Genomic DNA, 13,263 nt, shown 5'->3' with positions numbered 1-13,263 from the left:
ATTAAAGTTTATTGAACACCTCACATGAGCCAGGCTAGTAGAAAAAAAAATCTCTGCTTTCATGTTTACAACTTAGTAGGAGAGACTCACAACAAATAGAAAATAAATACATAAACAAATCTGTAATGCTATGAAAAAATATAAAGCAGGAAAAAAGAGAAAGAGAGTAAGCCATGGAGGGGGTCAGAATAAGCCACCCTAAAATATGCCACTTTTGCATATGGATTTTTGTGAGCTGAATGCAATGAGAATCAAAAGAGGAGAAAGAAGCCTTCATGGTGCTTCCCTTATTGGAATAAAAGCACAAATTTCTGAGAAATGAAGATTGCCATGAATTCACTCTCCTGGCTTTTGAAAGTTTGGGTTGGTTTTTGTTTTGTTTTTATATATTTATTTATTTGTTTATGAGAGAAAGAGAGAGAGCGCGCGAGCAGGGGAGGAACAGAGGGACAAGCAGACTCTCTGCTGAGCAAGGAGCCTGATATGGGACTCGACCCCAGGACACTGAGATCATGACCTAAGCCTAAGGCAGAGGCTTAACTGACTTGAGCCACCCAGGCACCCCAGTTCCCTCTCTTTGGAAAGTTATGGCTGAGAAGAAAACAAAATTTTGGCACTGAGATGGACCTGCACAAACAAACCTTACTAAAATGGCCCCTACCTTCCATTAATTTGCCCCATATATTTACCTTCCAAACAGTCTGTCACACTTGGAAGCCTAAAATCCTGTCCCTCTGTCTTTTCACATCTCCACAATCTACTGCTCTTTGTTAGACATGGTATGTAAGCTCTCAGGCCCAGCTGCTTCTTTAGGTCTTCATTTTTTTTCTAGGAAGACCCCTTTTTCAAATAAAAAACTAACCAGATAAAGTCTGTACACCTTTCTCCTATTAACCTGTCTTTTCTCAGTCTAATTTGCATGGCTTCCACTGGAGAACTGAGGAGAGCAAAGTTTTTTTTTTTTCCCCTCCCCTTACACAAGAGTAGAGAAAGACATGCTATTTTAGATATAAATTGGTCAAAGATGTCTTTCTGTAGAGGCCATTTTTCATCAGAGACTTGAACAAAATGAGGAACTTTTACTGTGTCATGGAATCACCATGGTTGGCTTCTCACATGGCGGCTCGGGGCTCACAGATTGTTCCCAGAAGCCCAAAGCTTCTTAAGAACTACCTTCAAGAGGTGCCTGGGTGGCTCAATGGGTTAAAGCCTCTGCCTTCGGCCCAGGTCGTGCTCTCAAGGTCCTGGGATCGAGCCCCACATCAGGCTCTCTGCTCAGCAAGGAGCCTGCTTCCCCCTCTCTCTCTGCCTGCCTCTCTGCCTACTTGTGATCTCTGTCAAATAAACAAAATCTTAAAAAAAAAAAAAAAAAAAAGGAACTACCTTCAAAAAAGACAAAATTTTGTTTCAACTTCATTGTGGTGCACAAGTAAGTCATCAAGGCCAGCCTAGATTCAAGTAGAAGAAAATGGCAGATATAGCAAGAATCCGTAGAAATCCTTAATCCTCCAGAGTTGTACAAATGTTTCAAATTAGGTTGAGGCATCTTTCCCTAAAGAAATGGTCTACACATCAAGGGTCAGCAAACTATGCCTAAGCAAAATCGAACCAACCAGTGGACCTACCCACCCCACTGACTTTTTTTGTAAATAAAGTGATGTTAGAATACAGAAATATCCATTCATTTACTTATTAGCTGCCTATGGCTGCTTCTCTCCTTTAAGAGAAACTTAAGTAGTTGCAACTGACTTCAGAGCCTGCAAAAATTGAACTGTTTATTATCTGACCCTTTATAGAAAAAGTTTGCTGACCCCTGGTCTACAAGAAAGCAATCATCACATTTCTCAATCATTCCACAGAGATCTCCAGCAATTTTATTTTCAATCTTGGCTACAGGTCCCTAGAAATAATTAACTGTGCTTTGAGTAAATTGAAATTCAAGAAGATTTTGAAAATGTAAACTGATATCCAAGCAGAAAGCAGGTGCCTCAATAAGAAGATAAATATGTTGAAGCAAATCACACCGAACCTGAAGCTAATAGAAGCAGAGCTGAGAGACACAGGTCCTCTTCACACAACCCAGAGAACTGGGCAGCCAAGCCACTACAACCTCCTCAAGTCTCTTTGTTTGTTGCTTAAAATTAAGAAGAGGAAAAATATCTCAAATCTTAAATAAAATGCACTTTCCCTACAGACTGGATATTAACCCCATCAGAAAAGGTCAGACTTCTACAATCATAACAACATTTCAAGAGAGGAAAGTTAGGCTTATTTCAAGATGTTTTCCAGCTCTAAAACAATGTAACCACTGGCTAAACCAAAATCTTAATCACTGGACCTGTTTGGCATCACGCCTCTTTGGCATGCCTCCCTGAGACCTGACAAATCACCCTCACCCAGAGTCAAGAGTATAGCACATGTTAACTCACTCCTGAAAAGTAGAACTGTCATCTACTACACAAGGGTAGGACTCGTGGTTTCATAAGCCAAATGGGCAGTCTCAAGACTATCTCAAAGGAAGTGAAGAGTACAATCTTAACTGCTAGAGCACAGATTTTACAATGGGCATATTACTACTGAATAGTGTACAATGTCAAAAGAAAGTGATAGTACTCTTATGAAATAAGCATGCCATTTCTCCAGATAAAATCATTATTGATTTTAGAAGGCTTCTCACATGTTATCTTCTCACAATGTGAGATTAAGTGTGTGTATGGCAGAGGGAGCGGGGGCCGGGGGGCAGGCAGATGTCGTAAGAATGTTGCAACACAGAGACCAGAGCATCTGGTCTCACCTGTTGTGATGAGCTTCCCTCCGCTGTCTATTCTGGCCAGCTACTATATAGAAATCAAGAACTAAATCTAAAAACAACAACAAAAATCTAAGAGGAGTTGTTATTAAAAGTATGTAATAGGTAAAAATAAAGATTATGTAATAGGTGAAGATATAAGTTCGAAAACAATCAACATTAACAAAGAAACACATAATAACTCCTTTAAAACAATAAATATGTTTTAATATAAAATAAATATAAATAAAGCAAAAAAGCCTTTAGAAACAATAAATATTTTTAAATGTAAAGCATGAATATAAAAATGACCTTAATAAAAATTATGTATGTTTTAACATCAATAATAAAATTCAAAGTAGAGATAACCTAAATTCATAAAAATCTAGATTTCAGTTAGAAAATAGGAATAAAAGATGTTTTGGATTATAAATAATAAAATGAGCTATTAATACAAGTTATAAAAGGTAAAACTGGCAAAGTGAAAAACAAAGGACCTAATACAAGTTAACATGATAAAGTATCAGGAGCAAAAATAAGAAGGGAGCATAAACAGAACTTTCAGAAAATACAGGGAAAGATAGTGCGTATAAGAAACTTGAAAAGTTAGCAACATCCTGAAATGGGCTAAGAATAGCCAAAAAAGAACAATTAAAATGGCATGCATTTATTTGTTAACAGTACTCAATTCCAGGACTATAAAATTCTTTATTAAAAATAAAAATAAGGGGGCGCCTGGGTGGCTCAGTCGGTTAAGCGTCTGCCTTCAGCTCCGGTCATGATCCTAGGGTCCTGGGATCAAGCCCCACATCAGGCTCTGTGCTCAGCAGGGAGCCTGCCTCCCCCTCCCTCTCTCTGCCTCTCTGCTACTTGTGATCTCTGTCTCTTCTCTGTCAAATAAGTAAATAAAATCTTTTTAAAAAATAAAAGTAAAAAATAAAAATAAGCACCCTGAAAGCAACACTCACCTGGAAAAAAACAAGTGGTGGAACTCCTTTTAAGATGAAAATATCAGGCGCCTGGGTGGCTCAGTGGGTTAAGCCTCTGCCTTCAGCTCAGGTCATGATCTCGGGGTCCTGGGGTTGAGCCCCGCATTGGGCTTTCTGCTCGGCGGGGAGCCTGCTTCCCCCTGTCTCTCTGCCTGCCTCTCTGCCTACTTGTGATTTCTCTCTCTGTGTGTCACATAAATAAATAAAATCTTAAAAAAAAAAAATGAAAATATCAGCATGCCCTGTGGAGAACTTTGCAGAGCCTGAACGGCTGGGAGAAAGATCAGAATGAGAAGCCCTTCCCTCCTACATCTCATGTATGCCCAAGCCCCAGCTCAGCTCCTAAATGATCTGTGTGGTGAGCAGCTTGGCTTGCTAGCCACAGTAATGCATGAAGGTAAACAGTGGGAAATCAGGGCAGAAACATATGATGAGAAAGACTATTTAAAGGTACTTTAAATGCCATACTGTTTCACGGTGTTTTCCAAACATGAGCATTCAGTAAACTAACAGGTTCAATCTGGAGATTTTGATTCATAAATCTGGGGAGGGAAGGATGGGGAGAAGAAAGGAGAAGAGAGAGGATGGGGAGTGGGGAGGGTAGATGCTTGTGATTTTCTCTTAGGACCTTCTCAAACAGGTTCCAACCCTTTTAAAAAGTCTTCCCCGTTCCAAGTAAATTTGACATTTTTCCAAGTTTTAGAAATAATGATTTATGATCTTGAGGCAACTGAGAATTTTCAAGATCCAGGTATCATTTCCAAAACACAGTTGAGAAAAATGCTTTGAATGGTAGCAGGTCAGAGTTACACAAACCCAGTAAAAGGTGCAGCCAAGTAGGAAGGATGCTGGGAACCTGTCGCTTTCATATGAAACTCAACTGTTTTTAATGCTCTTTGCTACTGCCAAGAACCACCGAATTAAGAAGAAGCCATGAATATATGTGTCACTGGTGGCTTTTAAGTATCAGAACATTGCCAAAATAAACAGCAAGGGTCCTTTGATATTCATATTTCTCAGGGATCAAATGTATGTACCCCAAGCCATATCTACCTCCTTTGAGACACTGAAAGGATAAAAATTAAGATGATTCAAGGCCTTTTCTTCTCAACTTCAGAAGAGCAAAGATATCTATATCTATATTTATATTTATATCTATATCTATATCTATCTCTCTCTCTCACTGGCACACCTAGGAAATGATTATGTTTGAACAGCATGCTGAATAAGCTATAGGGGATCTGGGAGCCTGTGCATAGATACAGTGAAACAAAAATTCATTACATTTTCTTTATATCAGATAATTTGAAAATAAAAATAAAATACAGAGTTTCAAGTGCAGTATTTGTGGCAGGCAGGGAATGCACCATTCCAACCCCTCTTCATGGAAAGGCTTGGCTCATGGATTGACCCACCCTGCACAAGAACACATCTGTCTAGGGCAGCTTATATCTAATGGGCAATCAAGTAGGAGTATAAAGAACCAACCGTATTGGTCCAATGCGGAACAAGTCTGATGGGGCTTGAAGGAAGGCTCCAGAGCTGCCTGGAAATTAGGGTGAAGTGGAGTGGGGGCTGGCCCAGACTTTGACCACATCACAATCCAGGGTCCTCTGCGTGGTGACACCCCTTTGTCTTCAGAGGTATGGATCCCTAATGAACACCCTGCCCTACAAACTGCATTTCAGCCTCTGTTCCTGAGGAACTGTCAAATGACAAAGGCAAAAAATGATACAATTTAGTAACAAGGTTGATGTCCTTCACTCAAGGAAAAACAATCGACAGATTGGGGGAGTACAGTGCCTCACAAGCAGTGGAACACTCTTCCCAAGGGATTTGGGGCAAAAGCAAGTTTTATGGCACTTTCCTTCAGATAAATACCCAGAAGTGGAATTGTTGGATCATAGGGTAGTGCTATTTTAAATTTTTTGAGAAACCGCAACAGTTATCTATGGTGGCTGTGCCAATTTACATTCCAACCAACAGTGCACAAAGGGGTTCCTTTTCTCCATATCCTCACAAACACTTGTGTTATCTTTTTCATACTAGCCATTCTAACAGGTGTGAATTGATATCTCATTGTGGGGTTTTTTGGTTTTATTTTAGTTTACTGCAGCATTTTATTTTCCCCACATAAGACACAGTGCTGGGGCTTACTGTTCTCACATGACAATAGAAAACCAAAATTTAAGATTTGAGAATTGTACACCAAAAAACCCCACCTTACATAAATTAAAAGAATGAGTAAATTTACATGTGTAAATGCAAACTGTTTCCCAACTCAAGGCAAGCAATAACCAATGGTGTTCTGGTGGGAAAACACAAGCTAAGAAAGAAAGGTCAATCCAAAGGCTTGGACCTTCCTAACCCTATCAGACCAGCAGGGAAGACATAACAACTGGTTCAGGACTCTTGCCAGCCTCTAGAGAAATCCTGGAATAGCAGCTCTTACACATTAATACCCTGCACAGATCAAGAAACTCATGGTCTGATAGACTCTCATTAAGCCAATAGTTTTGTCTTCCATAAACATGTTCTCACCTCAGCCATGATGTGACTGAGCAACATGTACTAAGGTCTTAGGTCAAAGATAGATACAGCATACTAAACATACAAACGGAACAGTTAACTTTAATACGAGGTCAAAAATAGCAACAAGTTCTACAGTCCAGTGCTAGAATCAGATACATGTTTCAAGGACATATTTCTTTTCAAAGGCTTATTCCAGTTTCATGAGGCTACCATGAAGATTGCTAGGACATATTTACACTGTTGAATTAACTCATGTAGCAAATACTATGCAACTGCTCGAAGTCCATTTAGAGGCACTTGTGGAGGATGATGGAGTGGCCCACCTCCTTGCATTCCTGCTACTGATCCACAACTAAAGAGTGGATAGTGAGGGCAGGAGGGGGCCCCAATCCATACTCAGTACTTATATTCAGGAGGAGCAGTGCTCTCGATCTTCATTGTGCTGGGGACCAGGGCCATGATCTCCTTGTTTCCATAAGGGAGCAAGGATACATGGTGGTTTCAGCAGACATCACCAAGTTAAAGTACAGTATGTTGGGCATCTGGGTGGTTCAGTTGGTTTGGGCATTTGTCTTTGGCTTGGGTCAAGATCCCAGGGTCCTGGGATGGAGTCCTGCCTCAGGCTCCTTGATCAGAGGGGAATCTGTTTCTCCCTCTGCCTCTGGCCCACCCCCCTGCTTATGCACTCTCACTCTCAAACAAACAAACAAACAAATAAATAAATAAATAAAATGTTTAAAAAGAAAAGAGTACAGAGTGTCATCATCACACTTCATGATAGGAGTTGAAGGAACTGAAGGTGGTCTCGAGGAAGCCATAGGACCCCATACTCAGGAGAGGACTAGAAGAGTGCCTTTGGACACCAGAACTGCCTGTGGCTGATGGTGATCACATGACTATCCAGCAGCTCATAACTTCACCCGGGAGGAGGAGGACGTAGCTGTGGCCCAATCTCCTGCTCTAAGACATAGAAGACCTCCATACAGATTCTCCCGCTCAGCTACTGTGGTGAACCTGCAATCATGCTCCCTGAGAATCTTCATGATTTCAGGTCTCACCCAGCCAGGACCTGACACAGGATAGTATGGGGCAGAGTGTAGCCCTCATAGGTGGGCACTGTGTGGGTGACTTGGTCCCCATAATCCACAATAATAGTGGTACTACACAAGAGCAACACAGCCTGATGGTCATGTACACGGGCAGAGTGTGGAATATCTGGAATGTGATCTGAATCATCTCTCAGTTGGCCTTGACATTCAAGAGGGTATGAGTCAGCAGCACAGGGTGCTCCTTTGGGTTGTAGAAGTGATACCAGATCTTCTCTATATTGTCTCAGTTGGTGAGAATGCCATGCTTGATGGTGTACTTAAAAGTTAGGATGCCACTCTTGCTCTGGGCCTCATCACCCAAGTGGTCCTTCTGTTCCATGCCTACAATGATGCCCTGGTGTCAGGTGTGTCTGACAGTGGACAAGAATACATCCTGGGTGGGGTGGGGGGAGTCATTCCCAGCAAAGGGAAATTTGCATATCCCAGAGCCACTGTCATATGAGCAGTGTGGTTTCTAGTGGAGGTGGTGGGTCCCAGGGTGGAGTGAAGCAGGCATTATGGTTTGATTTGCATCTCCTTAATAATTAATGATGTTGAACATTGCACTTTTTCCTACCTGTTGGCCACCTGTATGTCTTCTTGGAAGAAATGTCTATTCAGATCCATTCATTTTTAACCCCAAATTTTTTTTTTTTTGCTATTCAGTTGTAGAAATTATTTATATATTTCAAAAATCAACCTCTTCCCAGATATAAAATTTGTAAATATTTTTCTCCCATTCAGTAGGTTGTCTTTTCATTTTGTTGATGGTTTACCTTGTTATTCAGAACCTTTAATTTTGATGTAAGTCTGACTCATTTATTTTCACAAATAATTCTTACTAAATAACTGAAAATAATGAAGCGCTTATTTTTAGACTGCACACATATTGCTAGAGTTATCATCATGTGGCTCAATTCAATGTTACTAAAAGTGAATAGCAGCTATACCATGGACAAAGGTATGAGATATGAAAGCAGAGATTCAAGGCTGCCCTTCCTGGCTATGTTAGTTAGAAAACCCTACCCCTAACCTACAGTACCCTCTTCGGACCCATGAAACACAAATGCCTTCAGCAACTCTGGATCTAGCAATTTTAGTCGCTGCTCAGTGGTAATCCCCTTCTTGGAAATATTCAGAGTGCCCCAGTGGAATAGCAAATGCCCAATTCTGCTCATCACCCTTGCTGCCTGTGTGGACTACTGGATTTGTCATCAGACCTCCTCACTCAGGCTGGTCTCTTTCTTCCTACAACCCTTTTGAAGCTCTTTTAATGCTTTTTTTTTTAAAGTCTAGATTCTTTAGCCTGACATCAAAGACCCTCTCTGAGCCAGCCCCACACTAATGATCCAACTCTTTAAGTGAGTTTTCTTTTTTTTTTAAGATTATTTGGCACAGAGAGAGAGAGAGAGAGATGGATCACAAGTAGGCAGAGAGGCAAGCAGAGGGGGATGGGAAGCAGGCTCCCTGCCGAGCAGAGAGACCAATGTGGGGTTCGATCCCAGGACCCTGAGACCACAACCCAAGCCAAAGGCAGAAACTTAATCTACTGAGCCACCCAGGTGCCCCATGATCCAACTCTTTAATTGGATGCACCATTAAGAGTAGTCAAAACAATCTATGTGCAGTTCCCTAGCCACTCAAACACTTTCTTATCTACTTAATTCTCCAGTGCTTTGGTTTTCCCCTGCCCTTACCAACCCTGGTCTTCTAATTCCTACCTACATTGGAGGACCCAGCTCAAATGGTATCTTCTCCACAAAGTCATCCCTAACCTTCCATCTAGAAGAAATGTTTCCATATTCAAACTCTTGACTACAGTTAGGTTATACCTCTCTCACAGCTATTAAAATTTTCTACCCTGTATCACACTAGCTCCTGCCCTATCTCCCTTGATACAGTGTAAAATCTGGTAAGAAAATCTCTGAAGTTCCTTCTCTCCGTCTCCACCCCAAAAGATTCAGTAAAAATACCCAACATTCTTGGGGACAAAGGGAAACGAGGCCGGAGCTGCGGGTGCTTTTTCTGCCCGCGGTGTCTCAGATTCATTCTTAAGGAACTGAGAACTTAATCTTCCAGAATATCAAAAAGACCATCTTATGCCCCACCCCCCACCGCAGCTCCTGCAACACAAATGCCCAGCACACCAGGGTTTGTGGGTTACAATCCATACCATCACCTCGCCTACAACAACTACAGGCTGGGGGGAAACCACGCACCAACAGCCGGGTCACGGCATCCTTTGGTATTACGATTCCAAAACCCCCAAAGCCACCAGATAAGCTGCTAATGCCCTACATGAGGTCAGCAGAAAGGTCTGGGACCAAGCAAAAGCTTCCAACCCTGACCTAAAGTTGTGGGAGACTGGCAAGATTATTGGTGGCATGTGGCAAAATCTCACTGATGAAGAAAAATAAGAATATTTAAATGAATACAAAGCAGAAAAGATAGAGTACAATGAATCTATGAAGGCCTATCATAATTCCCCCGCATACCTTGCTTACATAAATGCAAAAAGTCTTGCAGAAGCTGCTTTAGAAGAAGAAAGTCGACAGAGACAGTCTCGCATGGAGAAAGCAGAACCGTACATGAGCATCCAGCCTGCTGAAGATCCAGACGATTATGATGATGGCTTTTCAATGAAGCATACAGCCACCGCCCGTTTCCAGAGAAACCACCGCCTCATCAGTGAAATCCTCAGTGAGAGTGTGGTGCCGGATGTTCGGTCAGTTGTCACAACAGCTAGAATGCAGGTCCTCAAAGGACAGGTCCAGTCCTTAATGTTTCATCAGCGAAAACTAGAAGCTGAACTTCTTCAAATAGAGGAGGGACACCGGGAAAAGAAGAGGAAATTCCTGGAAAGCACAGATTCATTTAACAATGAACTTAAAAGGCTGTGCGGTTTAAAAGTAGAAGTGATATGGAAAAAATTGCTGCTGAATTGCACAGGCAGAGGAGCAGGCTCGAAAAAGGCAGGAGGAAAGAGAGAAAGGGGCAGCAGAGAAGGCTGAACGCAGTCAGAGCAGCATGGTTGCTGAGGAGGAGCAGGCTGCGAGTAAGACCGAAGAGAAGAAGGAGGACGAGAGCATCCCGACGGAGACGAGGAGACACACCTTGAAGAAGCGACGGAAAGCCAACAGAATGGTGAAGAAGGCACATCTACTCCTGAGGACAAGGAGAGCGGGCAGGAGGGGGTGGACAGTATGGCTGAGGAAGGGACCAGTGATAGTAACACTGGCTCGGAGAGCAACAGTGCCACGGTGGAGGAGCTGCCAACAGACCCCGCCCTGGAAGACGAGAAGAAAGAATAAATGTTGCCTGTTTTATGTGTTCTAAATACTTTTTTAAATGAAAAAAAAAATGTTTTTTGAGTTTTAAAAAAAATACCCAACATTCTTCATTTTGGGTGTTCAATATATGCTTGATAAATGAACAAAAAATAAATAAGTGTTCCATATACCAAAAAAAAAAAGAACAAAACAAAACAAAACTACTCAGTGAGTGGGTTTATGTGTAAAGAGAGAAAACCTGTGGATATGTGGTTAATTTTAACTCATTCTTCATTTTTCCACCCCCTTTTTTCATTGTGGAGGAAGAGAAAGGGGCATTTAACCTAGATCTACCTAATTCAACAACCCCATTCTTATCTACAAAGATATACTGCCTCTCACATTAAAAACAAACAAACAAACAAAAAAAAGCAATTAACTTGAAAGTGAGGATTGGAGACTATTAGTAATGTGTGGTTTTTATTTCATGTGTATTAAGAAATGGATAGCAGAGGCAGAGTAGCAGTCAGGTCCAGATCTAATAAGGAATTAGAAATCATAGCAGTTATTTTAACACAGAGAATGTAATATAAAGAATTTTTACTAGATATAAAGTTGTAATTAGATAACTAAAAAAGTAAGAAGAGAATTCCAAGGTATTAACAATGTGGTGATTGAAGGTGACTACCTTCTCTGTGGCCTGGGAGAGTGGAAATTCAAATGGAAAATGAAGAGATAAAAAATGCCAAAATTTACAAATTTAAAAGAACCTCATCAGGCTGAAACTCAGGTTCTGAAAATAGGGACCCTGTTTAGCTGGTGTTAAAAAAAAACACTGCAAGTGAATTCAGCTGCACCTACAGGAAGGAAATGCTGCTGCCAGGGAGAAGCAGCATTGTTGAGGAGAGGTTCCTAAGAACTGGAAGTAGAGAGGGAGGAGCAAATCCTTCCTTCCTCAACTAGACGCTCTAATACCCCTACTGACTGACCCTAATATAGAAGCAGCTGGCAAAGCAGAAATATGGTTTGCAGAATCCCAGACCCTCCAGCACAGAGATACAGTTATAAAAGGATGAATTTGGAACTGAGAGGCAATAACTTAAGAAGTGGCCTAGGAAGGACACCTATGAAAAGATACCTATTGAAATGTGGCACTTGTGAGCTTGAGAATGAAGTGAAATAGGCCATCAAAAGCAATATGAGATAGATGTCTCACCTATAAAAATACAATAGTACAGACCTCTAGGTGCGGACCCAAAACAAGTAAGGGAGGGGAAAAAAGATGCAGATAGATTTCTTGACTTCAAAAATCAAATAGCAGCTCAAGAAAATACCACCAAGACAAATTATCTGTGATCTTGAAAATGGTGGGGAGGGAATAGCAAATTTGTCATAATTGGCAAAGCACTGTTAATTCAAACCCCAAGGAATGCTAAAATGCCATAGTTTCACACTAGAGGTCACCCCCGGTAAGAAAATATAATTGTACCATCCTTTATTGTCCCTGTAGCTGTTACAATATTGCAGAGCTGCTCCTTATTGCAAAGAGATTGGATTTTTATGAGACTGACATGCTAAGCAGCTTTCTAGTCAAGGAAAATACTGCATTAAACAGAATTCACTTTTGTACTTTGGTTGAGAAGCAGATATATTGACTGTATAGTACAGAAGACGGTATTCATTACATGCAATCACTGACCTATTTCTAAGGTATCAACTTTAATCAGAGGTAGGTCAACACTGTTATCAAGAAACAATACACTGTATATTACATAGATACTGATACTGAAGAAATACTGCCTGTCAGTATTTAAATTAGGGAAAACACTGCCTCATATTAAGAGAAAGCAGCTGTACTACATGAAATAATTGCACTACATATTTTAACAAACTCATTAATTTTGGTGTTTATTGCATTTCAGGCATCTACAGCTTAGGAAATTAGGGTGTCTTTATCATTTCATGGCAAATGACATTTGTTGAAATTCTTAATGGCAAGGGATCCTCTTTAAGTACAGAACTCCAACTTATAAAATCATCTGAATGCACTAAAAATAAGCTGATCATTCATAGATATGATGTGGATCACTTTTACTGTATCTCCATGTCAATGCTCCTTTGATATTTGTGCTCCCAGCTTTTACTCCCCACTGACTCTCATTGCTGTTGTTGTTCTGTTGCTGTTCCTGTTTGTTTGCTGTTCTCTACCAATATTCTGGTCTCTCTACATCATGCATGGAAAATACCAACTGGATTTTTTCTTTATACTTCAGTTGCCATTCTTGGAGTCACCAATCCAATGACCATGTTGTTTAAAGTGTCCAAGAGCCTAACCCCGCGAGTCTGTGCCCCCTCACTCGGTGTGGTCTTTTCTTGCACCTCACTTCAACAGCAGCTCACCTAGTCACATCCTTTCTGCTTTCATCAAATAAATGCACCACCTTCCAAATTTCTATTAGATAGAAAGATCATATTGTATTGTATTGTCTTATTATATATCCTTTCATTTTACTATGCATTCTAGTGTATCTAAATCCACTGATGCTTCACTTTTCTACAATCTAGCACTTCTCAAATTGGTACTGCCCTCCATACAC

General features: G+C 40.8%; 2 pseudogenes; one reads left to right on the top strand and one right to left on the bottom strand.

Moving 5' to 3' along the window:
- Positions 1-7,150: 7,150 nt before the first annotated feature.
- Positions 7,151-8,575, bottom strand: LOC132024157 (actin-like; annotated as a pseudogene).
- Positions 8,576-9,386: 811 nt separating this feature from the next.
- On the top strand, positions 9,387-10,708 carry LOC132025160 (SWI/SNF-related matrix-associated actin-dependent regulator of chromatin subfamily E member 1-like; annotated as a pseudogene).
- The last annotated feature ends 2,555 nt before the right edge of the window (positions 10,709-13,263 follow it).

The sequence above is a fragment of the Mustela nigripes genome, chromosome 9 (assembly GCF_022355385.1).
Source record: "Mustela nigripes isolate SB6536 chromosome 9, MUSNIG.SB6536, whole genome shotgun sequence".
Taxonomy (NCBI): domain Eukaryota; kingdom Metazoa; phylum Chordata; class Mammalia; order Carnivora; family Mustelidae; genus Mustela; species Mustela nigripes.
Note: the sequence above shows the minus strand (reverse complement) of the source record. Positions and strands in the feature narration are given on the sequence as shown.